The 7,783-nt window shown below is 44.6% G+C and overlaps 1 long non-coding RNA gene across 1 annotated transcript; it reads right to left on the bottom strand.

Annotated features, from left to right (window-relative positions):
* Positions 1-4,593: 4,593 nt before the first annotated feature.
* Positions 4,594-7,250, bottom strand: LOC125508839. Its single transcript, XR_007283785.1, has 4 exons — positions 6,793-7,250; positions 6,605-6,686; positions 5,798-5,999; positions 4,594-4,913 (listed from the first exon to the last, which is right to left on the bottom strand). It is a non-coding gene; the product is annotated as an uncharacterized LOC125508839 (long non-coding RNA).
* Positions 7,251-7,783: the final 533 nt, after the last annotated feature.

Here is a 7,783-nt window from a genome sequence, read left to right as displayed (position 1 = left end):
TATGGGCAGATGGGAATTTGTTAATGTCCGGTTGTAGAAAACCTGAAGTTGACCTTAATTAAAATACATCAACCGCGTGTGTAACCGTGATGGTCTCTTCTCGGCGGAGTCCGGGAAGTGAACACGGTGTTGGAGTAATGCTTGACGTAGGTTGTTATAGGATCACTTCTTGATCATAGTTTTTCGCTCGTGCCTTGCCTTCTCTTCTCGCTCTCATTTGCGTATGTTAGCCACCATATATGTTAGTCGCTTGCTGCAGCTCCACCTCATACCTTTACCTTACCCATAAGCTTAAATAGTCTTGATCGCGAGGGTGTGAGATTGTTGAGTCCCCGTGACTCACAGATACTTCCAAAACCAGCTTGCAGGTGCCGATGAGTCCATGCAGATGACGCAACCAAGCTCAGGAGGAGCTCGATGAAGATCTTGTCCTTTGTGTTGTTTCGTTCTAGTTGATCAGTAGTGGAGCCCAGTTGGGGTCGATCGGGGACCTTGTCGCATTTGGGGTTCTTCTTTTATTTTGGTTCCGTAGTCGGACCTTGATTGTATTTGGATGTTGTGATGCTTTATTCATGTAATTGTGTGAAGTGGCAATTGTAAGCCAACTATGTATCTCTTTCCCTTATGTATTACATGGGTTGTGTGAAGATTACCTCACTTGCGACATTGCTTTCAATGCGGTTATGCCTCTAAGTCGTGCTTCGACACGTGGGAGATATAGCCGCATCGAGGGCGTTACATCTGAAGACTCCATGCCTATGGCGGAAGGAGCTCATCAACCTTCCGAACTGGACGCCTCCGCCTCCTCCTTCTCCTCCGGCAAGTCAGGGCACTCCGCCTCCTCCACCGCCTCCTCCTCCGGCGAGTCAGGGCACTCCGCCTCCTCCACCGCCTCCTCCTCCGGCGAGTGACGATCAGGGCACTCGACCGGCTCCTTCTCCAGCGCGTGGCGGCACTCCGCCTCCTTCTCCGCCTGCGCCGACGCGCCCGAGCAGCCAGCCTCCTCCTTCTCCGCCTCGTCAGCAAGGGCAGAAGAGACCTGCCGCCGCTCCGGCTGCTCCGGCGCATCGTAGTCCTTCTCCTCCGCCTCGTAAGCAAGTAAAGAAGACAACCGCTCCGTCTGCTCTGCCAGCGTCTAGCAGTACAGCCAGAGGCGGGAGGAAATACAGATTTGGTCCTTCTCTGAAGACTCCGGAGAAGTTACCATACAAGAGGACCCCGGAGGAGAACACCGAGATCACACGAGAAGAAGTGAGGAACTACTTTGAAGGGGTGAAAGCAAAGAAACATCCACCTCCGGAGGAGAAGGTAGATCCGGTGAAAGTGAAGCGCACTCTGGCTTCCCAGACAAAACCACCCAAGTCTCCGCCGAAAGGAAACTATGAGCGCATTATTGGAAAGGAAGCTGCCGAAGCGGAGCGGTCGGGAAGTACTGTCAGTGATCAAAGGCTGAAAGAATGACGAGCTGGGAAACAAATTGCCCAGCTCGGCGAACAAGCGAAGCAATCGTGCCCCCCGCTCAAGGTGCCTAGCGACAACGTCGCTAATGATTTGAGGATGGTGCTCAGTTATAGCAATCTTGGCGATTACCTGCCCGACGATGTACATTATGATTTCATGGAGGTGCAGATACAAAGATACGAGTACGGGAAGCCTCTCGTCAAAGATGAAAGATCTCTATCAACGATGATGCGAAGATGGCATGATTGGTACTTGAAAATCTGCAGAGACTCTGGGGGGAGGAGTACTTTGTATGTGAAAGTTAAAAAGGAGCATGACCTCGTTGGAATTGAACTGTTGCCTGTTCCATTTGAGGAGTTCTTTCAGTTTTTCAATCAATTGGCCCTCGATAAAACAACGGTCGCCTGCTACTGTCTGTAAGTAGTACTACTTCTGTCATTAAGTCTCTCTATATAGCTCAGCTCTTTCATTGCATGTATTTATAATCATCCTCAATATATTATGCAGATTGAAGATCGCCGAATTGAAGAAAAGACAAGTCGGTGATATTGGGTTCATTAACACATATCTCATAGATGCAACTCAGGTTAAATTTCATGCCGCGGATACCGAGGCCAACTTGCAACGATCGTTGGTAATAAATGAAAACAAAGATATAATACTCTTTCCTTACAACTTCAAGTGAGTGTTACTGTCTTGTGCGTATTCGGTTTCCCTTATATATTAGTCAAGGTTATAGTAATGTAATTGATGAGTTATGCATGCATGTGCAGTTACCACTATATTCTCCTAGAGATTAAGCTTGAGCAGGGACTAGTAACCGTCTTAGACTCAAGATGAAAAGATCCCCAGGACTATGCAGACATGACTCAAATGCTCAAGAAGTAAGTTAAATCGATCATTATCCACCATATCAGCAACTTTGTTCATTTCCTGATATATCAAGTAATTGTTTTCTTTGTCTGGCAGGGTTTGGAAAAAATTCTCCAAAAAAGCTCCAGGACTCCCGAAGAAGCTGCAATTTAGACACCCGAAAGTAAGTACTATAGTAGCATGTTCCGTGCATCTCCTATTGATTCAAGCGCTAGTTTCATCAATACCATTTGGCTCTTGCTTATCAGTTTGATTGACCTCTATTTCTTGTAAAGTGGTTGTGGCAGGAACAAGGGAATGATTTCTGTGGATACTATGTTTGCGAGTCCATCCGCCACACGACCTGTGAGCGGGGCTACACTGACGAACAATATGAAGTACGTAAATAACAACATTCACAATTTTATTTTATTACCATCATTTGTGTTGAGTTTCATTCATTCATATATATATGTATTGACCCCCTTCTTCAAATTAGATGTTTCGGAAGCGGGATGAACTCCTAGCACCAGCTCGCATGCGAGCAATTCAAGAGGAATTGGCGGCATTCTTTCTTGACCACGTGATCGCTGAAGACGGAGAATACTATGTGGACCATGAGTCCGTATGATTATATTTGTAAGAGATAATTATTGTATATATGTAGCCGGTAGTGTCAGATAGATATACGAGAACTTGTTGTTCGACCAATCTCTTGGAGAAGGAGAGGTGGTCGATATCACTTCTCTCTGTATGCATATATGTTCATGACGATCTTCTGTTTCCTTCGTTTGCTTACTAGCTAGCTAGCGTGTCTAGTCCTCTCTATACGTATGTATAGTACGTAGCGTCGACCAAGAACGGACATAAGAGAGGACACTTCTCTCTATTAATTATAGCTAGCTAACACAATATATGAAACACCTAAATTAACCCCCCAAAACCCCCAAACCCCCCCCCCTTTCAAAAAAACAAAAACCCCAGCCACAAAAATGCTGACGCGTGGATGCCTATTGGTCCCGGTTGGTGCCACCAACCGGGACCAAAGGGTCTCCTGCCTAGGCTCCACGCACAGGCCACGTGGAGGCCCATCAGTCCCGGTTCTGGATTGAACCGGGACTAAAGGGACAGGGCATTAGTACCGACCCTTTAGTCCTGGTTCAGGAACCGGGACAAAAGGCCCTTACGAACCGGGACAACAGGCCCTTTTTCTACCAGTGGATCTCTTATAGCCTCGTATTTCTTCTCTGGTATTTTGGTTTTGTTTGGCCAAGATCTATTTATCTTGCAATGGGAAGAGGTGATTTGTAGTGAGTTCGATCTTACGGTACTTGATCCCAGTGACAGAAGGGGAACCGACACGTATGTATCGTTGCTACTAAGGATAAAACGATGGGGTCTATCTCTACATAGATGGATCTTGTCTACATCATGTCATCGTTCTTATTGCATTACTCTGTTTCTCCACGAACTTAATACACTTGATGCATACTGGATAGCGGTCGATGTGTGGAGTAATAGTAGTAGATGCAGGCAGGAGTCGGTCTACTAATTTTGGACGTGATGCCTATATAATGATCATTGCCTGGATATTGTCATGATTATTTGAAGTTCTATCAATTTCCCAACAGTAATTTGTTCACCCACCGTTTGCTATTTTTCTCAAGAGAAGCCACTAGTCAAACCTACGGCCCCGCACTACTAGATTTCCCACTATAACCGAGGGTCAAATTACCGTCGGATATTTTTGCTCACCGTCGGATTTCTGCATAACTGACGGTACACCATCGGCAATCTCCCGTCGGCTATGCTTGGTCGACCATTACCGTAATAGCCGACGGTACTGTAGGGCAATACCTTCTTCAACGGTAATTAGCCGACGGTGAGCCGTCGGACATGTTTTGGTCACCAGACGACTCACAGAAACTTGATGACGCTTATAGCTGAGGGTTCCCCGTCGGGTATTTATTTTCTGACAGTTATGACTTGCCTTCGACTTTTGTAATAGTTGACTATATATATTTGACCCTCGGGGTTCATTATAGCCGAGAGGAGGACCAAACTGTCAACTAGTATGACCGCTGACTGTGTATAAACCCCTAAGGGGATTCATTTAGTTGAGAGGCCAAACGACACCCTCAATACATAGATTCACCGATGGTGTGAAGTTTCCATTGGAATATTGTGTAGCTGTGATGCTTGTTCCATGGTAGGCCATTAGTCACCCTTCAAGGATTACTTTCCATTTCAAATATATCTCATAATTGCACAACCCACATATGACCAAGAAGCATAAACTATTATATTTAGCACACCATTCATAATATCAGAAGAGTCGCATCAAAATTACATTGATCGCCGTGATCTATCTAGGAAGTTTGAAATGCAAAACAAAATAGTAACTAAGATCTATGGTCCAAGCATTATGCATAAGCTAAATTGACCAGAACTTCATAACTTCACTTTGTTGCATGTCTTGACAAAAGACATTAGACTCGTCACCCTGCATCACCATATGTATCATAACGCTCAACAATCATTTCCATAGACATCACCCACCTTGCCATATATCACAATTCCTCCAGTACTGTTTCCAATTCCTAAGAAATGATTAGATAAGTTGTAAGGGAGATTAAATATGATGCAATACAGTTGAAATTTAATTCTGGATACTGTTAAAAAACTTAGATGTTCTAATTGACTGGTTAGCTGCTATCTAACAGTATAACTACGTATTCATCTTTTGATCCTTCACATGCAATTTTCAGGGTAATATGAATCAGCAGGAACACACTCCAAATGATAAACAGTACTACACATTGCTCTGTGTACAAAAGGAATAATCTACCAATAAACCACACTGATTTCAATTTCATTATAAGTTTGCAGCGGTTCAGATCACATCATGCTTTTTGAATTACTTGTAACATTCATATAATTCAAAGCACATGACATTATTCTAATTCACTGTAACAATCCTATGTCCAGAAACATGTGCTATGGTTAGACCAAGATTGCTATAATGAAACCAAGCTTGTCGTACATTCTCAAAAGTATCTCAAAAGCTGAGGACGCAAAGAGCAAAGCTAGTACAGTGAAAGCCAAAAGCTAGAAAGGAGGACGCCTGGCATATTGTCTAATGTTGAAGTATTTTTCTCTGTGCAAATGATTTGGCTGTAATTAATTATAGCAACATCTCTGCCTATATGAGTTCAAGCCAATTGTGCCCCTTAGATACTCTTATACTAAGAATTAATAATCAAGTACACTGGAAGTACAGAAAATTATCTACAACTCTCGCATTGTCACTATAAATCAACTTTGAAAGTATCTCATCCAGAAACAGATTAACGTAATACTACAACAAGTAAATGCTGCATGACTGCAGTACTGCTTTGATTAGAACATCTAGTTTTTTTAATCAGAATTGAACACAAACACGATACTCTGCAGTCTGTAGATGAAAAGAGAAGAAACAAAATACCTTCAGCAGCGACGGGAGGTCATCGTGATTGGAAAAGGTCATCAGGCGAAGGGGGTGCCGTTGTGTGGCAAGGTTCACTGTTCCACCCTTCCTCGCCTAGCATAAAACTGGCTCAGTAGACCATTGGATTCTGGGGGATTGAGTCATGTGCCTAAGCTCAAAAGCTTTATATTCTTGCTCTTCAGGTAGGCCCAACTTAGACCTGCATGATAGCATAGTGTATTTAAGTATAACAAGAAGCCCCTGCTCTACATATTTGAGAAAGAACACACGGGACATGATGTTAACATGGCAGTGGCTGCATCAACCTTAGGCACATGAGTTAAATGTTCCAGAACTACAAAATACTGTGAAGAAAAGCAAAAGCGAGATTTTAAAACTTACAATTATATCTACAAACCCAAACTGAACGAAAAGTAACCAGGAATGTACGTACTCCATGAATGGAGGGCCTCTTCCATGTTAATTGGTTTGCTTGGCAGGGACTGCTAGTTAAGCTATACAGTAGTATGAAGTATACATCCCAATCATGATTACACACGCTGACACAGTGTCTCTTCTCTGTACTATAGTGCCAACTGCTGCAATTAGCTAGCCTTGGCCAAACATATATGCATCAACACAAGTCCGCTAGCTCACCTCACTGGCACCAAATGTCCATTCGCTAGTTAATGAAACTATTTTTCAACACATAGGCTTACTTTATTTTCAAAACTAATAGGCTTGGCTTTGTTTTTCAACAACCATATAAAAAATAGACCTAAACAGACATGCAAACAACCATGGCCATTGGCCTCGATGTACAACCTGAATCTCACCACCACAGTAGCCTGCCGTGGCACATCTCCTCCATCTACCCAGTATTCAACTTGAAACACACGAGCAAATCCTGCACCCCAACCACCAGAAAAAAGCCCACCATCCATTACAACAGAACACATACGCCACACAGATGACCTGCTCGACGAATTGTGCGAAGGAGGTGGCGACCAAACCTGGTACTGGCGGGCGAATGCGCGAGTGAGCGTGGTCCACTCGGCAACATTAGGTGACCACTTGGATGAGGAGGAGCTTCAAGAAAGGGCAGAAGGCCGATACATGGCGCATGAGGTGGAGGGATAGAGAGCCGACGAAGAATACCGCTGCGGTCCTGAGGAGAGGCGTGGAGCACCTATTGGTTGGGGCGACGAGGCCAAGCCAACCAGATCCGGCAGCGTCGTGCCTGAGGGCTGCCACATCTGAGGGCCACGAAGACCTATACGGGAGTTGAAGGGAGCGGGTGATGTTACTGGACTAGGGAGGGCGACGAGGGTGGAAGTACGCAGCCGGCTTGACGGCTGATGGCGGGGTTGGCGCATGGCGGCGAGGAAGCGAGAAGAGAAGATGCGGCGTGGGAGGTTTCATCAGAGGGAAAAGGGGCGAGGGATGGGAGGACGTGGGCACGTGGCCGATAGAAGATGGGCTGTAAAATTTGCTCAGGGGCAAGAGGGAAATAATGGCGCGAGGTGAAATGGTTCTTTGGTTCTGCCTGAAAAAAGAATGTTATATAAAAATTAATATACATACCACACGTATTCAGTAAAAACAAAGTATATCAAAAGTAATTATTTTTAGGTTCCCATAAAATGTAATTGTGGCAACCAGACAACGCAACTCCAAACTTTTTTTTGCGTGAGAAACTATCGATCCATTCATCTTCAATCATGATAGTACAAAGAACAACAGAGGTAATAAAAATTACAACTAGGTCTGTGGACCATCTAGCGACTACTACAAGCACTCGAGCGAGCCGAAGGCGCGTCGCCGTCACTGGCCTTACTCGCTGGAGCCTGGAAAATTTGTTGTAGTTGACAATCAGGAAGTCGTCGTGCCAAGGCCCATAGGACCAACACACCCGAGCAGAAACTATCGCCGATGAAGAAACTCGTAGATCAGAAGGATCAAATATGTAAACACCCAAACAAAACCGAACAAAAACCAGATGCA

The sequence above is a fragment of the Triticum urartu genome, chromosome 5 (assembly GCF_003073215.2).
Source record: "Triticum urartu cultivar G1812 chromosome 5, Tu2.1, whole genome shotgun sequence".
NCBI classification, from domain to species: domain Eukaryota; kingdom Viridiplantae; phylum Streptophyta; class Magnoliopsida; order Poales; family Poaceae; genus Triticum; species Triticum urartu.
This window is presented reverse-complemented; position numbering and strand designations above follow the sequence as displayed.